Here is a 27169-nt window from a genome sequence, read left to right on the forward strand (position 1 = left end):
TCGTGGCGCGTTGTATTGTTGTGATTGCGTAATTGTGGTGCGCGACACTGGCGAGATGTTGTTGCTGCTGCTGTTGGCAGCCAGACTGTATGCACGGGGTGTCTGTGGGTCGTGGGTGAGCGCGCAGTCGGCTCTTTACTTCCCCACCGCTGTTAAACTTATCCTTTTCCGTCTCGTTCTTTCTTCAGGAGAGTCTCCGGTCTACACTCTGCTATACTCTGACTCCGAGTAGTTTCCGTCTGCCTGTGCCTGCTAAAGTAGTGGTAAGTATTTTGTTGGTAGTAGCATATAATATATACATATACATATACATACTATATATTATATACTATGTATTACATACTAAGTATATAGTATATAGTAAGTTTACTCACAGCTCAGAGTTTCTCCTTGGGGTATCATATAGGTACAGCTTGGTTGTCTCGCACACATATATTAATATATACATAGCAAGTGTAAGTGTGTAGCAGCCGACTGTGAAAGGCCGAGGCCCGATGATGTGCCGGGTGCCGCTGACGAGGATCAACGACGATGTTGCGCGCGAGCGATGCGCCGTCTGGCGTGACTGGCGACAGTCTGCCGCGTTCCGAGAACCACGAGGTGATTCCGTGTATCGAACGCAAACAGGCTCCGACTAAACTACTCTCATTCTCTCTCGCTTTTTCTTCTTTCTTCTTTATCTCTTTCTCTCTTCTCGCTTGTACTACACAGAAAAAAAGGTTCACTTGAGCCGAGAAAATATTTTTCTTTCTAATTATTTTCTTGAGCAAAAACAAATTTTTTTTTGACACAAGAAATTTCACTTATTCCAACAAAATTAATTCTCTTGCTTTAAGAAATACGTATCTTGATCCAAGAAAATTTATTCAAGTCAAGAAAATCTTGTTGTTTTGAGAAAATTCAGCCTCTTGCTCCAAAAAATTTAGTTCTTGATAGAAGTAAATTTTCTTGTCTTGAGAAAATTTCTCTATTGCTCCAAAAAATTAAATATAAAGATAGAAGTAAATTTTCATTAATATTTTTATTGATTAACATGTCAAATGGGAAAATCAAATAATATTGAATCATTTTTTTTCATTCCATATGTATAATTTCACGCTAAAATAATATAAAATGAGTATCAAATATTCAAGAGAAAAATTTTCTCGAGGTGAGAAAATTTTTTTCTCAGCTGACGTAGGTGACGCTGCTTCCCTAAAGTATCTAAAAATCTTGATCAAATATAAAAATTTATTGTATCAAGTATTTATGAAAATTTGAATTAAGAAAAAATCACTTCCATTAAGAATAGAATTTCTCGAAAAATTTTTAATTCGGCCAACACAACTTCGGTCTTCCTTCAGGCACCCGACAAATTTTCTTGAGCCAAGAATTTTGTTCTCCAGTCAAGAAACTTTTCTTTCTGTGTGTAAATATGTACATTCTTCTTGTTTTGAGAAAATTTAGCCTCTTGCTCCAACAAATTTAGTTCCTGATAGAAGTAAATTTTCTTGTCTTGAGAAAATTTCTCTCTTGCTCCAAAAAATTAAATATAAAGATAGAAGTAAATTTTCATTAATATTTTTATTGATTAACATGTCAATTGGGAAGATCAAATAATATTGAATCATTTTTTTTCATTCAATATGTATAATTGCACGCTAAAATAATATAAAATGGGTATCAAATATTCAAGAGAAAAATTTTCTCGAGGTGAGAAAATTTTTTTCTCAGCTGAAGTAGGCGCTGCTTCCCTAAAGTATCTAAAAATCTTGATCAATTATAAAAATTTATTGAATCAAGTATTTATGATCATTTTAATTAAAAAAAAATCACTTCCATTAAGAATAGAATTTCTCGAAAAATTTTGACTTCGGCCAACACAACTTCGATCTTCCTTTAGGCACCCAAAAATTTTCTTGAGCCAAGAATTTTGTTCTCCAGTCAAGAAAGTTTTCTTTCTGTGTATAAATATGTACATTCTTCTTGTTTTGAGAAAATTTAGCCTCTTGCTCCAACAAATTTAGTTCTTGATAGAAGTAAATTTTCTTGTCTTGAGAAAATTTCTCTCTTGCTCCAAAAAATTAAATATAAAGATAGAAGTAAATTTTCATTAATATTTTTATTGATTAACATGTCAAATGGGAAAATCAAATAATATTGAATCATTTTTTTTCATTCAATATGTATAATTGCACGCTAAAATAATATAAAATGGGTATCAAATATTCAAGAGAAAAATTTTCTCGAGGTGAGAAAATTTTTTTCTCAGCTGAAGTAAACGCTGCTTCCCTAAAGTATCTAAAAATCTTGATCAAATATAAAAATTTATTGTATCAAGTATTTATGATAATTTGAATTAAGAAAAAATTACTTCCACCAAGAATAGAATTTCTCGAAAAATTTTTACTTCGGCCAACACAACTTCGGTCTTCCTTCAGACACCCGACAAATTTTCTTGAGCCAAGAATTTTGCTCTCCAGTCAAGAAACTTTTTTTTCTGTGTAGTATTATACATCGTCTGTCCAGGCTGTTGTGTAGTACTGCTGAAGATATTTAACTCAGTAAACTGAACAGAGCCTGAAAGAAGACAACACTAACATTATTTCATTGTACGTGTAGACGATTAACCAGATAGAAGAGACCAGTACAGAGTTTACAGAGTTAGCTACAGATAGTATGTAGGATGAATAAGAGAATAAGAAGAAAAAGAAGAAGAAAATAAGAAGGTGAGGCAGGCCGGGCAAGTAACGGCAAGGCGAGCAACCCAGACTCAACTGGTGAAAGAGACCGAGGTATGTATGTATGATGATAATAATAAATAATTGTAATATAAATAATAATAATATAGCAAGTCTTACTTACACTGGTGTTCTTCTAGATCATGTATTAGTATAGCTAGTTGACCTGGGCGAAGAAGTGGGGACTGGAAGCCCCGAGACAGAGATATAGAAGATATCAAGGGGATTAGTTGAGGTAGGAGTTGTCAACAGTGGCTGCTTTTCTTGGTCTATTTCTTCTGGGAGTTGTCTGCAAGTATTTCCCTGTGCTCTGTACTGGTTTCGGGCACTCTGCTGATATTATGAGAAAAATATATACTGATGCTCAGGTACGGGAATTTCTGGTTGGTCATGCCTACGCATGAGAGTGAAGACCCCGGAACTGACTGAACTGACAGTCAGGACTTGTTATTATAGTTATTATTCTGAGAATATAAGGGACCTCCTTTTATGTTGTTGTTGTTCTGAGCTAGTTTTGTAAGTAGGGGAGAAGCTGTTTGGTTGCTGTTTACAACATACATACGTGGGCTTGATTCTATTCTTGCTATGGAGTGTGTGTTGGTGTGGTAGGGTAAGAGGTTTGGGGGTTTGGCTGGCTCAAATGGATTTAATAGACGGGGAAATGAATGAACAGGTTAAATTTTTTTGGGAAACCTTATATTACACCTGGACTAAGTATTATTATTATTAATATTGTTAAATTTTATTACTAAGATCGGTGATTTTAATTATTAAAGAGAAACATTTATTATTGTAAGCCAACTTTCCCGATCCAATTTGATAGTAGACTGTATAAATTTTTATCTATTAATGATTACACCACAATATTTTCGGTATGAGCGCTCATACCATCTTCGGGTGAATATATAATAATTAAAAATTTTTTGATTTTTTTTAAGACAATTTTAATTAGAATTATATAAAGATGTTATTTTCTTACTCAGTGACTCTTTTTTCGGCAACCGAAAAAATAATTCGGAACGCTCAGACCAGGACTCGAACCTGGATCTTTTGGTCAATATTATTAATATTTTTATTTATATATTTTTTTTTTAACAATTGTAAATTGACTATGTTTACGATTGTTATTGGCTATTTAGTCTATTGCACAATTTTCTCTAATTATTTATAATTTTTGTTAGCCTGTATTCCCTCCAGGCATAAACAATTTTTTATTCTTATTTTAAATTTGTCATTAGAGATAAATTCAACTGAAAAAAATAATTCGGACAAATATAAAAAAACAATTATTAATATTGTTATTTTTAGGTAGATTTCATAGAAATAAATCTTTTGCATTGGTCCTCATGTCGGAATTTACTCGGAATTTTGTCGTAATATCACTTAATTAGTCGAGTAAAGCTCAAAAATAACGTTAGTTAAAAAATTTATATATGTAATATAACGCGGGATGTTGCCGTGATTGTGTCTACAGTTCTTGACGGATCTAGATGAAATTTGTAACTCATATTCTTTGGATAATAACTTTGAATGAGTTCGAAGATGAGCGAAATCCATCCATAAGCTTAGAAATTGCAGCTCTTTAAAATTATCAAAATAGTGAAAATCACGTTTTGGGGGACTTCATTGATGTATAACTTTTGGTTGAAAAGAAATGGCTAATTTTTCATGAATTCATGTAAAAGCTCATAAAATTGCCTTCAATTTGACGTATATAACATTGACATTTTGACCATTTTTAGTTATTTTATCGAAGTTAAAAGTTCTATTGAACCATTTTTAGGCAATGTGTAGTGCAGCCGACTTATGAATGTTATTCTGTCGAGAATTCGTAACAGATCCCAATGAAATTTAGTATACAAATTTCTTAGACAATTAGCTTGCATGAGCCTTAAAATGAACGAAATCCTTCGATTATTTCAGAAATAGTAGCTCTTCAAAATGATCAAAATAGGAAAAATTACGTTTTCGGTGACGTCATTTATGTATAACTTTTATTAGCAAAAAGATATAGCTGATTTTTGATAAATTTATGTAAAAACTCATAAAATCACTTCTAATTTGACGTATATAACGTTAACTTCTTGAACATTATTAGTTATTTTATCGAAGTTAAGAGTTCAATTGAACTATTTTCAGGCAATGTGTAATACAACCTACTTATGTATGTTAAAATAAATTACATCTCATGTCAAACGAAATTTATTGAGACAAGATGATAATTCATTCTATGAAATCTACCTTCCATTTCGGGTATGGCCGAATGGCGTCTTTTTATTTTTATAATTATAATTAAAATAGTATATTTTGTTATTGCAGAATCACAAGATTGGAGTAGCTGAGCTTTAATAATAAAATGAATAAAAAATGTTTACAGTGACCGCAGGATGAAATTCCAGGCGTTAGTGAGTCACGATTTCATGATGATCGTCCGGTAAAAGCCATAAATATTACTTTAAATGGACTTGAGGGTAAACGCTCGCGGACATTGAAAGTGATATATCTGCAGCAGTTTGTATGTAGTTATAAAAAAAAACCAGAGAGCCAAAGTAAAGGACTCGTTTTGGTGTTGATATACAATAGCGTAAAGACCTGACCGTTTAAAGCCGCGGAATTACTCGGGTTTATTTGCATGTCTTTGGTTTAGTTCCCCAACATCCAACATCCAATACCAGTACAGTACAGTACTCAGCTCTAATGTAACAGCAAGTACGCAAAGAGAAAGATAAAGACCAATAAAAGTAACAAGAGAGGGAAGTAATCCTACTACAAGTACAAATTAATCGTGCTACTGCTAGCAATGAATGCCGTTGCGTCGGTGCAACGCCGAGAGTATAACCATTCACTTTTCCTGTCGCCCAACGTGACTAAATTATTCCTCTACCACTGGTGACTACCAACACTCATTACTTCTAGGTATAATCACAACATGCGCGTTATTTTTGCTGGTATACGGATAAAATTATTGACTTCGCAGGTTTTCACCGCTTCTGTTCTAGTTACAGTTCAAGATTCAGGAGGAATTCCGTGCTAATTATTAATATTTTTGTGATGAAATTCATTACCAGAAAACTGAAATAAATATTGAAGAATTAAAATATAGTTTGTGATTGATTGCAATCAATAAAGATTTGTATTTTTTTAAATACTTGATTATTTTATCGAAAATATTAGTTAAAAAAAATTTTACTTATAAAAATTGTTAAAAATATAATTTTATAAAAAAAAAATGTCTCTTACGATTATTAGTAAAATTTTTTTATACAACCAATATTTTTGCCGTAATATAAAAAATTTGTCTATTAATTATTAATTGTTACTTTAAAATTAAGGATAAAATTCTTGCCAAATTCATAAGCATCAAATGCAATTTACATAAATTTTATAAATGATTAAAATAGTATTTCAAGTAAAACCAACAGATAAATAGCGAAATTTATCAAAGCTTCTGGTGCAGTTACAGTTCAAGATTTAAGAGGAATTCCGTGCTATTTATTGATATTTTTGTGATGAAATTCATTACCAGAAAACTGAAATAAATATTGATGAATTAAAATATAGTTTGTGATTGATTGCAATCAATAAAGATTTGTATTTTTTAAATACTTGATTATTTTATCGAAAATATTAGTCATAAAAAAATTTTACTTATAAAAATTGTTAAAAATATAATTTTATAAAAAAAAAATGTCTCTTACGATTATTAGTAAAATTTTTTTATACAACCAATATTTTTGCCGTAATATAAAAAATTTGACTCTATTAATTGTTACTTTAAAATTAGGGATAAAATCCTGGTCAAATTCATAAGCATCAAATGCAATTTACATAAATTTTATAAACGATTAAAATAGTATTTCAAGTAAAACCAACAGATAAATAGTGAAATTTATCAAGAGCTTCGTCATCAGGATAAATGCAATAAGATTTCTTCGAAATCTACTAATAATATCTGTACATAATATAATAGAAGTAAGTTGTCTGTTGGTAGATGTTAGAGTCCGGAACTGTCCGTTCAACTTAAACTGGTTTGCATGTGTCAAGCTTACTTTTAGGCCTTCAGGCTAGCTCCTTACCACTGCTTCCACTCGCTATTGCCGTTCCTGCTTATGCTGTTATTGCCAATACAGCCGTGTGGATGATCAACGACGATGATCAACGGTCGAGGCCTTTCCCCAGTTACCTCTCCAGCACCATTATACTCTTTTTTCTCACACGGTAATCTGCAAATAAATATGTTTTGTAGATTTTTTTAGTCATGTTGTTGTTATTATGATTAATTTATTAATTTTATACTAATAAATGGAGATATTTATTTTTTTTTTTAGGTCTGTTTCAATGAGATAATTATTTCTGACGTTTCCGTGCTTTTTATAACTATTTAAATAAAATTTATAATGATTAAAAATTTAAAACCAAATTTATGCATAAATAAAAATTAAAATAAGAAGAAATTACAAGATATATTTATTGTAAAAAATTTTATTTTTTTTTTTCTAATTTTTAAATTATTAATAAATTCCTTCCGTAAGCTAGGCAAAATTTTTAAAATAATTAATCATAAAATTTACTCAGAATATTTAAAAAATTTTCACACCTGTAATATATTTTTTTAAAATAAAAATAAATATATCTTCTTTAAATTTCTAGCTTCCTATTAAAATAGAAGAAAAGTAGATAAAAATATATGTAATAAAATTTATAATGATAATTTAAAAATTTAAAACCAAATTTCTGCATAAAATAAAAATTAAAATAAGAAGAAATTACAAGATATATTTATTGTAAAAAATTTTATTTTTTTCTTTCTAATTTTTAAATTATTAATAAATTTATTCCGTAAGCTAGGCAAAATTTTTAAAATAATTAATCATAAAATTTACTCAGAATATTTAAAAAATTTTCACACCTGTAATATATTTTTTTAAAATAAAAATAAATATATCTTCTTTAAATTTCTAGCTTCTTATTAAAATAGAAGAAAAGTAGATAAAAATATGTGTAATAAAATTTATGCGACTTGAGTAAAGAGCCAATTTAACATACATTTTATGAACCTGTTGGACATTTAACTGAATAGATTCAGCCATTGCTTATTTGTACAATACCAAACAACAAAAATATTTATCCTGCGGTAACATCGAATAAACAATCTCCAAGATTTCAATATAGTTGTTATGAAACTTAAATATTAATAATAATAAATTAGAAAACACTCCTTAAGAATGAATAATAAATTTTGAAATTAAAAAACCGAGTCGCGGTGTCGATACACTCGACAGTTTATCGCTGATGGTTAATAATGCTTAGTTACGTATTCTGAATAGTAACTCCTACTCTAAACTATAACTAGTCGTAGACGAACAGTAAACGAGTCTCGTTTCTATTAGGATGTTATATATGTAATCTCAATATAAGTAAACATATAATAAGTTATTACGCAAGTCAGACGCATTTTAAATACAGCCTCAGACTCATAATCGTTCACCTGTTGCGTTCAACTGAATTTCAATAAAAATATATCATATATATAATTGTATGTGTGGACATTTATATATTTATAAATAAATGATACTAGGCCTTGACTCTCGTGCTTATTTACAAAAACTTTTTCAAAATATCAATTAATTAATGTACACGTTTTTTATACAAGATAAAAATAATTGTAACGCGTGGGATCCCCGAACTTAAACTCTTTGGTATCTAAAATTTCGAAATATATATATATTTATATAAAATATAATGGTATTTGAGAGTCATTTATGTAATGAATACTTTAGATATATGTTTTACGCTAACATAAATAAATTTTTTATTATTATTTTAGTTTTTTGTTCTAGAAAAAAATTATTTATTTATCATTAATCGTTATTACATTTTCCGCGATACTGCAGCTTGCGGTTATTTATTTCATATTTTAATAATAATAATAATAATAATAATAATAATATTAACAATTTGTTAAAAACTTAGTTACAAAATAAAGAAATAATTAAAAAAATTTTTTTTATATTTTTTTAAAGATTGATAAATTTATTATAATGATTAATTTTTATGGCAAAATAAAATTTTGCTTTATCAAATAATGACTTTTGTTAAATTGCACTGTACTTTCTTAACTATTGACGTTTTTAAAGATATAAGCTCATCCCGATGTTACACTCATCAAGAGCTTTCATTTGAGTACCCACATCAATTTTTCATATATTTTATATATTTATATATATTACATATATGCATATATGAAAAATATATCAAAAATGCATGTGGGTACTCAAAAGAAAGCTCTTAATGAGTGTAATATCATTATGAGCTTATATCTTTAAAAATGTCAATATTTCACAAGATACAAGGTCATTTCTTAATTATGTTAAATTTGCACTGTATTTTCTTAACTATTGACGTTTTTAAAGATATAAGCTCATCCTGATGTTACACTCAACAAGAGCTTTCATTTGAGTACCCACATGCATTTTGATATATTTTTCATATATACATATATATGTAATATATATATAAATATATGAAAAATTGATGTGGGTACTTAAATGAAAGGTCTTGATGAGTGTAACATCGGGATGAGCTTATATCTTTAAAAAAGTCAATAGTTCACGAAATACAAGGTCATTTCTTCATTATGTACCTAGAGATATTTTCGAATGAAGCCTAAATACTTATCATAAATTGACTATTGGTCAGAATAATATGAAATCATGAAAAGGCACAACTCCAGGTCAAGACTTTTCCAACGATACCAAATTTAACCATAAAAACCCATTTTATCATATAAACACACTGGCCAAAAAATTTTGCTTATTCTCTTAATTTAATAATATAGATAATAATAATATTATACTGTAAAAAAAAACCGGTGTGAGTCCATGCAGTGTACGGTGTTAAAAAATTCCGGTATTAAATTCAACACCAAAATCGGTGTAGCAGTAACACCGGTCGCGGTGTAAATATTTTTTTTCGGTGTTAAATCGGTGTTATAAATTTTCCGGTATTGATAATATTTTAACTAACACAATTTTTATAATTAAACTTTTTATGTTTAATAATTAAAGATAAATAATAAAAAAAATTAATATATAATTTAGAAAGTTTAAAATAGTAAAATATGAAGTAGATAAAAATTTTTGATTAAAATAAATACACTGTAAAAAATTTCGATGTAAAAATGAACCCGGAGCACTTTACACGGCCGTGTAGTGTGAAATAATAGTGTGAAATTTTCTTGGTGTAAATTTTCGATCCGTGTTACTTTAACACCATTATTAAAGAACAATTTTAAGACATCATATAAATAATTGGAAACTCCAAAATAGTGGATTTTAGTAATTGTTTCAAAACTTTTAAGTCTTTTTTTTTACATTTTCGGAATACTTCTAAGATAATTATAGAATCAATGAAATTTATTTGAAGCAATTTAGTTGAAATTTTGTCCTTATATCTTACGTGGAACCTTTTTTGAATAATCTTAAAACATTTTTTTACCTATTTGAGAACAAATTTTGAATACTGTTGAGACATTTTTCGGATATTTTTGAGACAATTTTTGAACATTTCTTGGACAGTTTTAGAGTGTTTTTACAACAAATTTGAAACATTTTTACGACAATTTTGAACGTTTTTTAAATGATTTTCATAGAGATAATTTATTTTTGCACAGCTGTAGATTTGTCATGTTTAAAACATCCATTATATTATGAGAAACATCATGGTTACGATAAAAATAATTATTATATTGTTTCTAAACATTTAATATTGTAAATGTTATTTAACTTGATGTATAATATTCATTAAATTGATTTCTACCTAATTTTATAAATTGAAAATTCTTAAATAAATGTTACTTGTCTCATTTTTAAAAATATTGAATATTAATTGTGTTTTATGGATCATCTAATATTCATACTCCGATACGGTGTAAATTTATTCTACTGTTACACCGGTTACATCGATTTAACACCGGATTTTTAACACTGCAAAAGAGCACCGCTACACCGGTGTTAATACACATAGTGGTGTTAAAATGAGTCCATTTTAACACCGTTTTTTTTACAGTGTAATAGCTTTTTCTCTTTCACTTGTTGAAATTTCTATGTTAATTTCTTCTTGTAAAAAATTTTTTTAAGAAGAAATAATTTTTAATTTTTTTTTTTCATTTTATCCTTAATTTCAAAGTATAATTTATTGTCATAAAAAAAAAAAAAAAGTAAAACAATAATTATTGTTTTCATCATTATTTTCTGGCATACAGCAACCAGCAACCGGTAGTTACATATGTGCGCACGTAAATTTTGTTTTCACATTACATCGGTAATCGCATAGTAGACTTGCGTACTACACAGTATGTGTTCTAAATGTATGGATGGATGGATGGGTGTATACATCAATATGTACGTACATAATATATACGTGTAGGGTCGCCGCGAGATCGCCAAGTCATCAATGAAAGCCGTGACGTAATAAAACGACTCACGTGATTCTGGTATAGTAGATTCATTGCTGCCACGATCGACGATACATCTTGTCTGACTATATAGTCAAGTCCTGACAGACTGTGCATTTATGTTCTATATATACGCCACATATGCATATGTTACATGTATGTGTATGTTTTTTATTAAAGGAGATTGCGATCATAAAGTTTGAGTCATATACTAATTTGAATATACCTATTTCAATGGCATAAATTTACTTTATCTTTAGCAGGTGTATCTTAACTGTTGATGTTTAATATTGATTTTATAATGGGTTTTCTCCACATATAGCTGCCAGAATAAACATTATTTCATGTATATATAGAATCTATGTACTTCGACACTTGAATTTCATGACAGTAAGCTAAAGTGTGTTAAAATTAGTTTAGTTATATTTATATGTAGATCAATTTTATATAATTGACATTGCCCTGATTTCAAAAATTTATTAAAATTTATTGGAAATAATGACAATGAATCAATAAACGTGTTATAATCTTGTAGATTTTTATAATAATTAAATTATTATAAAAAAAATTATGAAATCAAAATATAATAATAAAGTTAGCCGACGTTTTTAATTTTTTGATTTTTTTTTAATAATTAAATTAGAACAAAAAAATATTTTTTTAAAATTGCACTTACAGGGTTTAAAGTTTTTTACAAATGAAATTTTGTTTTTTTATTTTTTTCTATTAATTTTTTCAATAAAAGAAAATTCTAAAAATTTTTAGATGTCGGCTAACTTAATTTTCATAATCAAAATTAATAATAATAAAGTTAGCCGACATTTTTGATTTTTTTATTTTGCTCAATTTATTAAATTATAATATAGTTTTTCAAATTTTTTACATGTGGAATTTTTTATTTAAATTTTTATGTGATAATTTTTTCAAAAAAAAAATTCTAAAAATTGTCAAATGTCTGCTAATTTTATTTTCATAAAAAATTAAACAGAATTATTAATACAATTTTTTATAAATATTTTTTGGTTCAAAAATGAATTGTCAAAAAATTTTGAAATTTCTTTGGTCATTTTTTTCTTCAACACCGTTTTGAAATTACATTTTTTAGCACTAATTACTTAGTAATTACAACAAATTTTCATGTTATAACGTAAAAAAAAGTTTCTTTTTCTTCAATGAGTAATTTTTAACAGCTAAAAAATTCACCCGTAAAATATAAAATTTTTGTAATTAACTACAGCAATTTTTTGATAATTTTCTCTCGCAATTACTTCAATGGTTATTGTATAACTTACTAATTAGCGAGCTTGACGTAATAACTGAATATGAACAATAATACTATGTAGATATTAATTTTTAAACTGCATAATTAACTGATTTTGACCAAACAAAACTGTCACAACCTCCCTGAGGCCTTTCATTGTAACAAAACAATAGTCACAAGAAGATTTTTCCGTAATTTTCTACAGCATGTCAAACGTATAATATTCCGAGAATAAAGCCCCGCAAATTGTAGGAGAATCCATCGCTCGTGGTGAAATGTAAAGTTCGTTATCAAAACATATAATATCCGTATATCTGTTAGTAAATATCTTTACTTCATGTTTACACCTAAGATAGACTTATGATATAAAGTTATCTTTATTTTTTATAAATTATTTTATAACTTACCTCCTATCAGATTAATGTTCCCAGAAATAAATTGACTTTCTAAAATATTTACTTTTCATGACTTTCAATTATCGATTATAATCTTATAATTAGTTATCATCAGATTCTTCTACGAATTCATTATTTACAAGCTTTATCAATACTGAAAATAAAAAAAAATTTTTTACATAAATCTCGACATTAGTTGATAGTTTTTTCTTTACTTTTGAGCTTATATTAATCGTATAAAATTTCCAATTGAAATTCGCTGGTTAAAAACATTCTAACAGAGTTTCTATTTCAGAAGAATGGTTCAAGAAAAATGATACAGAAGTTAGCTGACGATTGTCAAATTTTTATAACAAATTAATTACAATAAAAAAGTGCTTTAAGAAATTTTCAATAATAATTTTTTTTAATTTTCACGTGTGAAATTTTTTTCATAATAATTTAATTGCTATAAAATTCTATAAAAATTTCTGTCATTTAACTTAAGCGTCTTCAAGAAAATTATTTAAATCCTTGAAAGAAAAAAAATGCCATTCGGCCTCACCCGAAATGGGAGGTAGATTTCATTTGACATACGTTATGTACATCAAATCAAAGGCAATGTTATGAGCTTTCACATGGATTTTTCGAAAATTATCTATCTTATTTCAATCGAAAGTTATTCATCAATGAAGCCACAAAAAACGTGATTTTCACTATTTTGATAATTTTGAAGTGCTACTACTTCGAAACTAATTTACTGATTTTGTCTATCCTAGGACTCATGCGAGCTAATTGTCCAAGAAATCTGTGTACCACATGTCATTAGGATCTGTTGACAATTCTTGATAGAATAACATTCATAAATCGGTTGTACTACACATTGACTGAAAATGGTTCAATACCATTATTGGCTCCCGGGGACCACATCGGATACCATAAGGGCGTATAATAAAAATTCTGTTTTTTTTTCTAAGTGTAAAAAAATTTTTATATGGAAAAAAATTTTTTTTTGCATTTCTGCACATTTCATGAAAAAATACGTCGGTTCCCAAACAAAATTTTTTTATACGCCCTTATGGCTTTTCACCGGGACCTTTTGCCGGTATACGCCCTTATGGCATCTGGAACGCGATGTATAATTGCACACTAAAATAATATAAAATGGGTATCAAATATTCAAGAGAAAAATTTTCTCAAGGTGAGAAAATTTTTTTCTCAGCTGAAGTAGGTGACGCTGCTTCCCTAAAGTATCTAAAAATCTTGATCAAATATAAAAATTTATTGTATCAAGTATTTATGATAATTTTAATTAAGGAAAAAGTTACTTCGGCCAACACAACTTCGGTCTTCCTTCAGGCACTCGACAAATTTTCTTGAGCCAAGAATTTTGTTCACCAGTCAAGAAATTTTTCTTTCTGTGTATGATAGCAAAATTAGGTGAAAATTCCACCATAAAGACTAATGCAATAGTTAGATTTCTAACGAAATTTACCTAGAAACTATATCAGTAAAATTAATCAAGCATAAAAAAAATACTCACCAAGAAATAATTAATATAGCTGGTCCATTCATCACAAGATTGCAAAAACTGTCATATAGATGATATAACATATCTTCATTCTTGAATTTGCCAAGATACATCGTGTCGATAATCGTCGACTCTTAAAAGGGATCCCAAAGGTTTTTTTATTTTATTCATTTTATTTTACGATGTTATATTATGTATATGCGTGTATATATGGTGTTTCCATTCAAGGGTTCTTGCTTTATTTCAACTCACAGCGACAATCTTAATCGTGCTGTTAGTAATGGCGAATTACTTGATATTCTGTGAGCAACTTTTTCAATCGTTGTCCTTCCGTTCAACTTAAGTGTATATAAATATATAAATATATATACATACATACAGAAACAATGTAACAAACAATGATGCACAATAACCGCAGGAGCAGGTTGCTAAAGTGAAACATATATATATATATATATATATATATATATTGAGTAAAGGTCTCTCGAGAGTAGCCCTGGATCCTTAGAATGTGGACTTAAAAGGCGCGTCATCGAGTAGTAGTCCATCGATACAGGTATAATGCAAGTATATATATATATATATATATATATATATATATATATATATATATATATATATATATATATATATAACATATATGTTTGGTGGTTACCATCACGGATTGATACTCATTCTTTTACTCTGACACATATTGACAGGGAGTCTCTCATCTGTAGGTCCATCCAATCTATAGATCATTCTTGCTCTTTTGGACTTATATTTCTTCTTTATATTTTATTTATTCTTATTCTGATTAATTTCCCCTGAATTGTTTTTATGGTCATACTCATACTGTATTAACCACCCAACTTGATTATTTTTTATAGGTGATGGTGGAGTCCTTTACCTGGTAGCGATTCTCATGAATCGATCCTAAAAACCAGGAATGACGAAAAATAACGACAGTGAAATTTAAAAATCCAATTATGGGGTTTTTTTGTTATACTGAGTAGAGTGAGGAGTGCGTCGCTCAAAAAAGATGATCATAAATCATTTAATCAGAAGAGGTTCCTCGTCCTCACGATGAAAGTTAATTATAACGGTCTACTACAATCATCTGCTGGTGGTTGTTTCTTTATTGCATCAACAATTATTATCAGAGCGTGTCCAATCCTGAGTCACGGCTCTCATCCCAGGGATAAATTGAGCGCACTGTTGAAATTTTTAGTTTCATTTCTGTAGGCAATTTATAAATAGTTATTATATTATGGTCACTGAAAATTAAATGCCTCATTCGAGAGAAAATTTTCGGGTTCCTGAAGGAAGATCGAAGTTGTGTTGGCCGAAGTAAAAATTTTTCGAGAAATTCTATTCTTGGTGGAGGTAATTTTTTCTTAATTCAAATTATCATAAATACTTGATTCAATAAATTTTTATGTTTGATCAAGATTTTTAAATACTTTAGGGAAGCAGCGTCACCTACTTCAGCTGAGAAAAAAATTTTCTCACCATGAGAAAATTTTTCTCTTGAATATTTGATACCTATTTTATATTATTTTAGCGTACAATTATACATATTGAATGAAAAAAAATGATTCAATATTATTTAATCTTCCCATTTGACATGTTAATCAATAAAAATATTAATGAAAATTTACTTCTATCTTTATATTTAATTTTTTGGAGCAAGAGAGAAATTTTCTCAAGACAAGAAAATTTACTTCTATCAAGAACTAAATTTGTTGGAGCAAGAGGCTGAATTTTCTCAAAACAAGAAGAATGTACATATTTATACACAGAAAGAAAAGTTTCTTGACTGGAGAACAAAATTCTTGGCTCAAGAAAATTTTTGGGTGCCTGAAGGAAGATCGAAGATGTGTTGGCCGAAGTAAAAATTTTTCGAGAAATTCTATTCTTAATGGAAGTGATTTTTTCTTAATTAAAATTATCATAAATACTTGATTCAATAAATTCTTGTAATTGATCAAGATTTCTAGATACTTTAGGGAAGCAGCGCCTACTTCAGCTGAGAAAAAAATTTTCTCACCATGAGAAAATTTTTCTCTTGAATATTTGATACCCATTTTATATTATTTTAGCGTACAATTATACCCCGTGTAAAAAAAAATCGTCTTAAAATTGTCTTAAAATTGTCGTTCGTTTAAGATCTTAAACGTGACACAAACCAAGACTATTTTAAGACGCCAAAAAAAAAAATCCGAGAGCAGATTTTTGAAAATTTGGTTTTCGAATTTGTTGTGAAAATTAATTTTTAGACGATTTTACGACTTTCTAACCGCAATATTTTTGAGTAAGATGTTTTTAAATTGAATTTAAAATTATTATCTGACAATTTTAAGACTTTTTTAAGACGTTCCGTTTTAATGTTCCGGGGCTCTGTCGCTGTTAGCCCATCTTAAAATAGTCTAAATTTTTAAGATTTTTTAAGACTAAGTTAAGATAATTTTAAGACAATTTAAAGACGTTCCATAATAATTTTCTGGAGCTGTCACTGTGATATCATCTTAAAATAGCCTAAAAATTTTTTAATAATTTTTTTAAGACTATTTTAAGATTTTTTCAAGACGATTTTAAGACTATTTTAAGATTTAAGTCTTAAAATAATTTTTAAATTAGTCTTAAAAAAATCTTAAAAAAAGATTTAGAGACTATTTTGAAATGAGCAAACAGCGACAGAGCCCTGGAACATTAAAACAGAACGTCTTAAAAAAGTCTTAAAATTGTCAGATAATAATTTTTTAACAATTTTAAATTCAATTTAAAAACATCTTACTCAAAAATATTGCGGTTAGAAAGTCGTAAAATCGTCTAAAAATTAATTTTCACAAAAAATTCGAAAAGCAAATTTTCAAAAATCTGCTCTCGGATTTTTTTTTTTTGGCGTCTTAAAAGAGTCTTAAAATAGTCTTGGTTTGTGTCACGTTTAAGATCTTAAACGAACGACAATTTTAAGACGAATTTTTTTTACACGGGACATATTGAATGAAAAAAAATGATTCAATATTATTTAATCTTCCCATTTGACATGTTAATCAATAAAAATATTAATGAAAATTTACTTCTAGCTTTATATTTAATTTTTTGGAGCAAGAGAGAAATTTTCTCAAGACAAGAAAATTTACTTCTATCAAGAACTAAATTTGTTGGAACAAGAGGCTGAATTTTCTCAAAACAAGATTTTCTTGACTTGAATAAATTTTCTTGGATCAGGATACGTATTTCTTAAAGCAAGAGAATTAATTTTGTTGGAATAAGTGAAATTTTCTTTGTCAAAAAAATATTTGAAAAATAATCCTCAGCTGGGAAAATTCAATTATTCAGTCTATTTAATTTAATAATATCTTTTTTTATCACTATCCACAAAATTATTCTTCATTCAAATAAAACTTCTTTATTATTTATTATTTTCTGTTCATGCATACTGATAATAACCCCCGCTTAGCTTTGTTTTATCTTTCCTCGGTATTTTTTATCCATTAGCGTTCTACTCTGATGCCAAGAGCGTCAAACGGTTTATATTATTCGCTACTGGGATTTAAAATAATTTACACTCTTACACATAAATAATTATTACATTTTTTATCTGGTGTGACACGATCAAAGTCTTAAAATTTATCGACACCACCACTAACATAATATCTCATCATATTAATCGCGCTAAGAGATTACGCCTAGAGTTTATTGACATATCATCGCAGATAAACATCAAGGTGAAGATTAAATAAATGAAAAAAATTATTTAAGTTATTCAATCATTTAATATTAATCGATTAAGTAAAATTATATGATTATATATAAATAAAAATGTAAGTATATATTTAATATTATGAATGATGAAATTTATTATTAATACTATTACGTATGATTATTCGCAGAAAAACAGGATTATATATAGTGAGGATGCAACCGCCAAGCGGTAATTCACAATGATTCTCAAGTTCGCGGATTCCAAGTACTGGGAAAACGGTTCTCGTTGCCGCTGGTCAAAGAGGTCTGCTCGCGACAACATTGCAGCCGAGATAGGTCTACACTTATACGCATTGCGTGTATGTACATGTGAGGTAAAACCACTACAAAGCGCCGCGAATCAAAAGAGAATAATGTAAGAATCCGCGTGGGAGTAACACACTGACATTAGCTAGCAAGGTTGTGTCGACACAATATATATATATAAACTCATTTAAATTAAATGAATGAATAAAATACAATGATACTTTGCGCGCTTTTCTTATTTTTTTTTTTACTCGAGATTAAAAAAGTCTTTATTTAGTTTAAAAGTATTTTAATATAAAATTAAATAATTTAATTTTTAGCATAAGGGGCATTCCATGCAAAATAGAAAAATGATTAAAATTAAAAAATTTCTCTAATTCATTTTAATTTAGTCCTAATTTATTATTAAAGGTTTATATTTTACTAATTTATAAAGAAAATTTTTTTTAATCAATAAGAAAATCGATTTTTCTCTCGATTATCATCTTATACATTAGTTATCATCAGATTCTTCTACGAATTCATTATTTACAAGCTTTATCAATACTGAAAATAAAAAAAAAATTTTTTACATAAATCTCGACATTAGTTGATAGTTTTTTCTTTACTTTTGCGCTTAATCATATAAAAATTTCCAATTGACATTAGTAAAAAAAATTCCAACAAAATTTCTGTTTCAGAACAATAGTTCAAGAAAAATGATACAGAAGTTAGCTGACAACTGTCAAATTATTATAACAAATCAATTATAATAAAAAAGTTCGTTAAAAAATTTTCAATAATTATTTTTTTTTAATTTTCACATGTGAAATTTTGTTCATAATGGGGCATTCCATGCGAAATGGGAAAATGACTAAAATTTAAAAATTTCTCTAATTCATTCTAATTTAGTCCTAATTTATTATTAAAAGTTTATATTTTACTAATTTATAAAAAAAATTTTTTTTAATCAATAAGAAAATGGATTTTTCTCGCCTAGTAACTTTTCAGCCGTATTAACTTGTATCCGGGTGAAATGTTGTTTTAATAGTTTTAAGAACAAATTTATTTTATGTTTGTTATTAACTAACATATTTATTATTATAGTTTTAAGAACAAATTTTTTTATGTTCGTTATTAATTAACACCTAAGTTTATCAAGATCATGTTGTCAGCATGCTAAATCCTTTATTTGTGTTTTTTAATTAGTTTTTTTCTAATTATCCTAAATAATTTATAGTTAAATATATAAACAATAATGTTTCTAAGGTTGAAATAGTATAAAAGTCTTTTTAATAAACAACTTGATATGCACATTTTGTACTTGTCCCACCAGTCACAATAAAAAAAATTTTTTTAATTGTTTCTACGTAGGTAGTCAGTCTAATTCTTCATAATATTGAATGTTTGTAGGATAAATTTTGTATTGAGAGGGAAGTATTTTTTAAAAGTTTAGTGATCGAACTGAAATTAGACTTTAAGTATATCGCGGTAAGAGAGAAGGATTTTTCTTAGTCCCACCAGTCCCACTCAGTCAAATGATAATTACGAGAAACTTAAAAAGTAATCGAAGTTTTTGACAAAGGAATGTTGTCAATTAATTATTCTTCTGTATTATTAGATAAACTTTACTACAGGGGGATTCTATGCAAAATAGGAAAATGACTAAAATTTGAAAATTTCTCTAATTCATTATAATTTAGTCCTAATTTCTTATTAAAACTTTATATTTTACTAATTTATAAAAAAAATTTTTTTTAATCAATAAGAAAATGGATTTTTCTCTTTTAGTAACTTTTCAGCCGTACTAACTTATATCCGGGTGAAATGTTGTTTTAATAGTTTTAAGAACAAATTCATTTTATGTTTGTTATTAACTAACATATTTATTATTATAGTTTTAAGAACAAATTTTTTTATGTTCGTTATTAATTAACACCTAAGTTTATCAAAATCGTGTTGTCAGCATGCTAAATCCTTTATTTGTGTTTTTTAATTAGTTTTTTTCTAATTATCCTAAATAATTTATAGTTAAATATATAAACAATAATGTTTCTAAAGTTGAAATAATATAAAAGTCTTTTTAATAAACAACTTGATGTGGACATTTTGTACTTGTCCCACTAGTCATAATAAAAAAAATTTTTTTAATTGTTTCTACGTAGGTAGTCAGTCAAATTTTTCATAATATTGAATGTTTGTAGGATAAATTTTGTATTGAGAGGGAAGTATTTTTTAAAAGTTTAGTGATCGAACTGAAATTAGACTTTAAGTATACCTTTGTAAGAGAGAAGGATTTTTCTTAGTCCCACCAGTCAAACTCAGTCAAATGATAATTACGAGAAACTTAAAAAATAATCGAGGTTTTTGACAAAGAGATCTTGTTAATTAGTTATTCTTCTATATTATAAGATAAATTTTACTATAGTATAAGTTTCAGTGACATAATTATAGCTTATAATTGATGTAATTCCAGAGTCAAATGTCCCACCAGTCACTATGGAATGCCCAATAAATAGAAATTAAAAGTGAAAAAATACAAATATTACAATAAAGTAAAACAAAATTAATTTTAGAACGGTATAAAAAATGTAAATAGAATAAATTACACAATATAAAAAATATTTAATTGTTTTTCTGCAAACGGAATGGGAAGTGATAAGTAGATTTTACCTTGAAACAAATATTTACAGCGCGATGACAAATATAATATTCAGGAATGTATATGTTTATTATACACAATATATACCACGCAAGTGAATGTTAAAATTTTTTCCTGTGAAAATTCGCGAGGAATTTAAAAGCATCGCTCTCTTGAATTTTATTTTTATGTATGTATATGTAATAATAAATAGCGCATAATTTGGTGGATGGCACGAGTCCAAAAGTTTCCTCGTCAAATTTAAATATTATGGACATGCATGTGTATAATACATATACATTTAAGTATTTCCCCGATAATCGTCGACTCTTCTACCATAATAACTTGGTCTTTCTCATTATTCATTATTCATTATTCATCACTCACAATATTATTATTTCAGAGCCAGAGTACTAGAGCAAAAATAGATTAGTACGCTGATCCTGCATCGATTTACTAAAAGTTTAAAACTGTGTCATCTATTAATTTATTTAATAATATAGAGGTTCATTGGAAGCGTTGAGTTAAAAAATAATAAATCTTTTATTAATGTAAAGTTTCAAAATATATGGAATTTAATTCTAAACGGAGAGAAATTTATAGGAACCTTTTCAAAAATTATGGGAATGGTTCCTATAATAAAATGATCATAATAGGTATCAATCCTATGCTCATTATGGGAACCATACCCATAGTTTATTAGAAACGTTCCTATACAATAATGGAACAGCTTCAGTATATTATGAAAATGGTTCCTATAATTTATGGGAATGGTTCCTATAATATTATAGGAATGGTCCCTATATTATTAAAGGAATGGCTCCTATAATATTATAGGAATGGTTCCTATAATATTATGGGAATAACGCACATAATAATAGAAAAATGTTTATGTTCATAATAATGAAGCAATCACTTCAAAAATATAAAGTAATTACTATATATTTTTTTGCTAATCAATTTTTTTTTGTAAATAAAAATTGATCTTTCACTAGAGTGAAAAAATTTCTTTTTCATAATTTTTATTCACGTGTGTACTTAATCTTAAATTGTTTATTCCAATTCAGTTATTATTGTGTTAGATAATATTGAAAAATATTGTAGCAATTCTAAAGTTTCTCTAATAAAAGGGATATTTTCTTACTATACAATTAGAGGAGAAAAATAGATATGGAAATTCATTGTTTATTTTTACAATTTCATTTTATTTTTAAAACAAATTATTTATTTACAATACATAAGTTGAATATTTATTAAATCCACCTTTTGGGTATGTAACTTTTATTGTTTATATGAACAATATTACTTATTTTACATATTTCAAATGATGTTATTGGGAAGCAACTAAAATTATCGAAATTACTAATAATTTCAAATGCTTCAAAGTGGTCATCGAAGTCCCAAATAACTTGAGTTGTAATGATAAATATTTCAATATTATTAGGCATCATCAGTATAATATTATAGGAATGGTTCCCATAATATTATAGGAATGGTTCCTATAATATTATAGAAACTATTCCTATATATTATGGGAACCATTCCTATATATTATGGGAATCATGCCGATATTACAGTTATAATTATAGGTATCGTTCCTATAATTATAGGAACCATTCCCATAATTATAGTAACATTACCCATAATTTAAGTAATCGCTCCTAAAATGGTTTAGGAAAACATTTCATTAAAATTATATGAATGATTTCCACATTTTTTTCTCCGTGTAGATTCTTAACTGACATCAGAGGTATGTATACTGTACTATAACTTTATTCCTCATTGTCAAATAAAAAAAAATCCAATATCAAATTAATGTTTTAGCGTTAAGCATCAGAATAATTATTGCTCAATTGAGATGAGTAAATGTAACTATGACTGAATGATACGTACAAGAGTGACGTACAACCCAACTAAACATGAATCACGTATGACACGCGGATATACGTCTCAGTACCTCTGATTATTACATATCTAATCCGCCAGCTCGTACGTCCAGAGTGCTCATCAATTTCTTCCCATTTTTCAGATAAGAAGACTCAGAACTAAACAACCTGTAACATTTATTTCCATTTAATTATACAACATAATATATACCATCCGTTTATACTTAAAATTTTTTTTCTTGTCACTCTTCTCGCCATGTTTGATTATTTCTAAGAAATCAGCAAATAACAGCTCGAACCGGCAAATAAGAGCCAGCAGCAACAGCAGCAGGGAGGCGTCGTGCTGGATCTCAACCTCCTCGAGGCCAACGATCTTTATTTTATTTTTTAAAAACTCACTCTCTGCTTGCTCTGTTGCTCTCAAACTGATCGTCCCTATACCCTGTACCTACATTATCCTTCAACATCATCTTCTTCTTCTTCTTCTCCTTCATCTGGTTCTTTTTCTCGCTGGTTGCTGGTTCTTCACCCTTTTCTCGTCAGTCCCTTTACTTTATTCTTTTGTACTTTCCAAGCCACCGATTCCTCGAATTTATGTAACAAACTCTTCTTTCCCCATGGCTATTTACCATCGGCTCTCATTCTTCACCGTCCATGTGTTGCTCTGTCTACCTCATTTTTTTTCTCGCCATCCGACCACCTAACCCTTTCCCTTTCCCTCTTTTACTGTCCTCCAAAAAATAAACGCAAACATGTACATATTTATACACATAAAGAAAAGTTTCTTGACTGAAGAACAAAATTCTTGGCTCAAGAAAATTTGTCGGGTGCCTGAAGGAAGACCCAAGTTGTGTTGGCCGAATTAAAAATTTTTCGAGAAATTCTATTCTTGGTGGAAGTCATTTTTTCTTAATTCAAATTATCATAAATAGTTGATACAATAAATTTTTATATTTGATCAAGATTTTTAGATACTGAAGAGAAACAGCGTCACTTACTTTAGCTGAGAAAAAAATTTTCTAACCTTGAGAAAATTTTTCTCTTGAATATTTAATACCCATTTTATATTATTTTAGCGTACAATTATACATATTGAATGAAAAAAAATGATGAAATATTATTTGATCTTCCCATTTGACATGTTAATCAATAAAAATATTAATGAAAATTTACTTCTATCTTTATATTTAATTTTTTGGAGCAAGAGAGAAATTTTCTCCAAACAAGAAAATTTACTTCTATCAAGAACTAAATTTTTTGGAGCATGAGGCTAAATTTTCTCAAAATAAGAAGAATATACATATTTATACACAGAAAGAAAAGTTTCTTGACTGGAGAACAAAATTCTTGGCTCAAGAAAATTTGTCGGGTGCCTGAAGGAAGACCGAAGTTGTGTTGGCCGAATTAAAAATTTTTCGAGAAATTCTATTCTTGGTGGAAGTAATTTTTTCTTAATTCAAATTATCATAAATACTTGATACAATAAATTTTTATATTTGGTCAAAATTTTTAGATACTTTAGAGAAACAGCGTCACTTACTTTAGCTGAGAAAAAAATTTTCTAACCTTGAGAAAATTTTTCTCTTGAATATTTGATACCCATTTTATATTATTTTAGCGTACAATTATACATATTGAATGAAAAAAATGATTCAATATTATTTAATCTTCCCATTTGACATGTTAATCAATAAAAATATTAATAAAAACTTGCTTTTATCTTTATATTTAATTTTTTGGAGCAAGAGAGAAATTTTCTCCAAACAAGAAAATTTACTTCTATCAAGAACTAAATTTTTTGGAGCATGAGGCTAAATTTTCTCAAAATAAGAAGAATATACATATTTATACACAGAAAGAAAAGTTTCTTGACTGGAGAACAAAATTCTTGGCTCAAGAAAATTTGTCGGGTGCCTGAAGGAAGACCGAAGTTGTGTTGGCCGAATTAAAAATTTTTCGAGAAATTCTATTCTTGGTGGAAGTCATTTTTTCTTAATTCAAATTATCATAAATAGTTGATACAATAAATTTTTATATTTGATCAAGATTTTTAGATACTGAAGAGAAACAGCGTCACTTACTTTAGCTGAGAAAAAAATTTTCTAACCTTGAGAAAATTTTTCTCTTGAATATTTAATACCCATTTTATATTATTTTAGCGTACAATTATACATATTGAATGAAAAAAAATGATAAAATATTATTTGATCTTTCCATTTGACATGTTAATCAATAAAAATATTAATGAAAATTTACTTCTATCTTTATATTTAATTTTTTGGAGCAAGAGAGAAATTTTCTCCAAACAAGAAAATTTACTTCTATCAAGAACTAAATTTTTTGGAGCATGAGGCTAAATTTTCTCAAAATAAGAAGAATATACATATTTATACACAGAAAGAAAAGTTTCTTGACTGGAGAACAAAATTCTTGGCTCAAGAAAATTTGTCGGGTGCCTGAAGGAAGACCGAAGTTGTGTTGGCCGAATTAAAAATTTTTCGAGAAATTCTATTCTTGGTGGAAGTCATTTTTTCTTAATTCAAATTATTATAAATACTTGATACAATAAATTTTTATATTTGGTCAAAATTTTTAGATACTTTAGAGAAACAGCGTCACTTACTTTAGCTGAGAAAAAAATTTTCTCACCATGAGAAAATTTTTCTCTTGAATATTTGATACCTATTTTATATTATTTTAGCGTACAATTATACATATTGAATGAAAAAAAATGATGAAATATTATTTAATCTTCCCATTTGACATGTTAATCAATAAAAATATTAATGAAAATTTACTTCTATCTTTATATTTAATTTTTTGGAGCAAGAGAGAAATTTTCTCAAGACATGAAAATTAACTTCTATCAAGAACTAATTTTTTTGGAGCAAGAGGCTGAATTTTTTCAAAACAAGATTTTCTTGACTTAAATAAATTTTCTTGGAGCAAGATACGTATTTCTTAAAGCAAGAGAATTAATTTTACTGGAATAAGTGAAATTTCTTGTCAAAAAAATTTTTTTTTTCACTCAAGAAAATAATTAGGAAAAATATTTTCTTGGCTCAAGTGACCCTTTTTTTCTGTGTAAATTTACATGGACGGAAGACACACACACACACACACACACACACACACACTCAGCATCAACGTATAGTTATGTTATGATTAATGAAAATAAAAACAATAATAAATGTGAAAACAACGAGTCGATCCTCTTTGTCATGTCCATGCCATATCTTAAACTCATATTTATATTTATTAGCCTTTCTTACATTCACTAGTCTTCTTCTTCTTCTTCCTCTTTTTGTTCTTCTTGTCAGTGAAGTAATCACGTGACCTGATACGGCAAAAGTTATGCAAGTGGCGTACACATTATTCATGTCTTACGCATGCGCTTCCTCTGTTGAGTTGTTATTGGAATATATGTACAGGATAGATGCATCTACATCGCTATACTCCACACATTGCACATTGCAGTTTATAACGTAATAGAGTCTCATAAGTACTGCAGAGATAATAGTTGTTGCATCAACGTTGCATATAATACTGTCGAGCATTACTTACACATGTGCATTACCATCATCATCACATCCTTAAGTTAATATCTCTATTTAAAATTGAGACAAAAGTCTTACCTGGATTAATTGCGTAAGTGATGCCGTCATATATGTATTCCAGCTTTTATAAACACATCAAATGGAATTCATGACAATAACTGCAATAAATAATAAATATTAATTATAAATACGGAAATAATTACATTAAATTGATGTATACTGATGATAATAATGTTTATAATGTTATTAATTACAATGCGTCCATATTTATAGCTGCTGTTATTATTCAAAGGAAACACCATAATCTTGATCACAATCCACATCACTACGGCTTCAAACTTAGTATATATAATATATACATAACTTACACATCAGCTTCTGTGTTTCTGCTTCTATAAATTTAATTGCCGGAGAGGATAAATGCGATTCCCGTTTCACGTTAAAGCACGAGAGGAAAGAGGCGTCACTTATCTACTACTTTCTTGGAACTCTCTTATTCGCACGCGATTATTACACACATCATACTCTCTATACATTTTATTTACACACATGTAACCAAATAGTTATTATAAATACAAAAGAAACTTTTAATAATCGTCCAATCCGCAAATTTTAGAAGTTCAAGATGTTTCTGTGGCAGGAAATAAAATTAAAAATTAAATATGAAAATTAATTATAAAAATAAAGTTAGATAAAAATTAATTTAGCCGATATTTAATAATTTTTCTAATAAATAAATTGCTGCATAAAAAAAATGAAAAAAATGGAC

General features: G+C 27.9%; 3 long non-coding RNA genes across 5 annotated transcripts; 2 read left to right on the forward strand and 1 right to left on the reverse strand.

Annotated features, from left to right (window-relative positions):
* Positions 1–66: 66 nt before the first annotated feature.
* Positions 67–5798, forward strand: LOC123260844. Of its 2 annotated transcripts, XR_006508554.1 has the most exons (4): positions 67–263; positions 2557–2774; positions 2861–3088; positions 5040–5798. It is a non-coding gene; the product is annotated as an uncharacterized LOC123260844 (long non-coding RNA). The 2 variants fall into 2 exon arrangements; XR_006508553.1 differs by lacking the exon at positions 67–263 and having other exon boundaries at positions 2438–2774.
* Positions 2428–27023, reverse strand: LOC123260835. 2 transcript variants are annotated; one of them, XR_006508545.1, is made up of 5 exons: positions 26655–27023; positions 26479–26558; positions 6770–6943; positions 2845–3053; positions 2428–2559 (listed from the first exon to the last, which is right to left on the reverse strand). It is a non-coding gene; the product is annotated as an uncharacterized LOC123260835 (long non-coding RNA). The 2 variants fall into 2 exon arrangements; XR_006508544.1 differs by lacking the exons at positions 2428–2559; positions 2845–3053 and having other exon boundaries at positions 6633–6943.
* On the forward strand, positions 17700–19104 carry LOC123260845. Its single transcript, XR_006508555.1, has 3 exons — positions 17700–18054; positions 18220–18405; positions 19018–19104. It is a non-coding gene; the product is annotated as an uncharacterized LOC123260845 (long non-coding RNA).
* Positions 27024–27169: the final 146 nt, after the last annotated feature.

The sequence above is a fragment of the Cotesia glomerata genome, linkage group LG3, assembly GCF_020080835.1.
Source record: "Cotesia glomerata isolate CgM1 linkage group LG3, MPM_Cglom_v2.3, whole genome shotgun sequence".
NCBI lineage: Eukaryota > Metazoa > Arthropoda > Insecta > Hymenoptera > Braconidae > Cotesia > Cotesia glomerata.